The sequence below is a fragment of the Dipteris shenzhenensis genome, chromosome 20, assembly GCF_047967505.1.
Source record: "Dipteris shenzhenensis isolate YYH24624 ecotype China chromosome 20, Dip_SZ_1.0, whole genome shotgun sequence".
Lineage (NCBI taxonomy): Eukaryota > Viridiplantae > Streptophyta > Polypodiopsida > Gleicheniales > Dipteridaceae > Dipteris > Dipteris shenzhenensis.
In genome coordinates, this window is record NC_141615.1 from 40,983,727 (window position 1) to 40,986,215 (window position 2,489).

Below are 2,489 nucleotides of genomic sequence, written 5' to 3' on the forward strand. Positions count from 1 at the left end.
ATCTTTCAAGATGCAAACAAATACAATATAAATCATTAAGGCAAATGACACAAGCATGGCAAGTAATGTGACAAGTCATGTCAAGTCCATGAAAAGACAAGACACTACAAAGTTAGTATAAATTAAAATGATAGCTAGTATTTTAGATAATGAAGGAGAGCAACTTCCATTCAGCATCAACATTGAGGTAGCGTTATGGACCTAAAGGACTCTAGCTATGGATGTTGGCCTTCCTTTGCTTAAGCTTGTACAATCACTTTCTTACATCTTCATTCACATATTTCCTCTACCTCCTCAATATTGTATCTTTCATCTCATCCCAATCTTTGAAATAATTCATTAGACATTGGTTGTACCCTTATCACGATGCTTTGTGCAAAGTATAAGGGAGGTAGTTCATATGACCCTCCTTCAAGTTGCATCCATTCACTAAGAAAACTCAGTAGAAGCTCTAGAGAATGTTTGAATAAACCTCCCTCATTTGAATCTCTAAAAATCTACAACTCTACTTCAATTCTTAGGTGATGACATCTTCTTGTCTCTTTCTCCAAAGGTGGGGGCACACTTTGTGCATCACACTTTTTTCACTATACACTGAGATTGATTCTATTCTTGACATGCACTTACCATTGTAGTGCTCGAGTTGCATTTCTTCCTTGACATTTCCCCTTCCTTCCTCATGGGTGTAAGTAGCTTGCAAGATGGCCTTCTACTTATCGCCTAGTTCTAAGCTCCTCGCGAGCACATCATTCACTCTAAATTACTCTACACCTCCTAATGTTGCATCTCCCTCCTTGCATTGCCTTGCTTCATTTCTCTTTTCTCACACAGTAGATGCTAGCTTGTTATGGTACGAGAGTCTTCCAAATTTTGAATTAGTCCTCATAGATTAAGGCAAAGTTTCCCCTTATAATGGCTATCTCACCATCACTTGCTTTTCAAGCTTGTTATGCTCTTTGAACTACAACTTTGTGTCCTTCATATGTACTACATACCTACCCCTAAATATGGCAATTACAACCAAAATTACCCTGGCCTAGTAGTCCCATATCTTAGAAAATAGTTAGTACTATAGATTAATGGTTTTGGACTTTTCTTGGGTCCGAATTTGAAAATGGACTTTACACAAGAATAGTGTGTTCACATTTCTAATTTTTGTTTCAGGGTTTTAGCACCTTTTTTCGGAGAGGATGACTTCATGCAAAAAAAATTTACACTGCTTGCCTAGTCTATTGATCATTTAAAACCAAATTCATGACATTTTAAGGCAACATCAACATGGAACTATCAACTAAGTTAGATATAGCAACTGTGAAACGTGGAAGCACAAAAAGGAGATAATCTTAATTTTAATGATCGAAGGGAAGTTGGTGATAGCATAATTCCACAACCATTTGGAGGCATGCATCTACCCCTTCTATAGCTCAATGCTTTCTTAAAAACTTATCCATGATTTCCATCTTTTTCTTCTAAAATTTGAGAATAACCTATATTAGATTCTAAAAATATTGCAAAATTAAAAAACCTAAGAGTATAAACTTTTGCCAAGATCTTATATTACTATATAAGTATACCTCTTACAAAACAATGCATGATCTCGTCATGTTCTCTCTAACTGCTTATGTTATTTCTATTCTACCGCTACTTCTTTCTCAAATTGGCTTTCTCCCATCAATACAAAGTTTATATGCATACCCTTCCTCTAGAGTCCTTACACTTTTAAAAAATTTGTATTAGATGAAACTTTTGCATGTAAGTATTCAAGAAAAGTAATGATGCATCATGCATTGAATCTCTTCATGCAAACATATATAAATTAAAAGTAACTACAAGCATATGGAATCATAAATAGGTGATATGTTGTGAAAGAAATTCACTTGATACTATTACTTCGAGATGTGTACAAAGCTTGCATATAGACTAGATTATGAAACTTTAATCCCTTTGTGTATTCAAATAAGACTTATCTTAACTAATCCACTCAATCCTCATGCCATATTATCATCCAATGTTATGGTCATAGAAGATACATTGTACATGGAGCAACTTTTTCCCCCACCCCAATTCATGGTCCCATTGAGCGGCTGTCCTCATTCAAATCCTAGCTCAGAGAGTGTAGATGCTGGGCAGCTAGCTGTGCCCCACATGGAGCAACTTGAGAATTTAAACAATCAATAGTTTACCAATGTGTCTTTACATAACAACTAGGTCAATTGGAAATAAAAGAATGCTTTCACGTAGAAGATACTTCGTTTCGCACATGGAGCAACTTTTTTCCCCCCAAGCACTAACCCGTGGTCCCATCGAGTGACTGTCCTCCTCCAATTCCTAGCTCAGAGAAGATAGATAAGACAGAAAACTATATGCCTCCCTAAATTTTTGCCCAATGACTTTCTCAGATCAGCTACAGCTTCTCAAGAATGGAAGATTTGAAAACGAGCTCATGGCAGAAGAGATACGGTATAATAAAATAAAGCATTCTCAAAGAT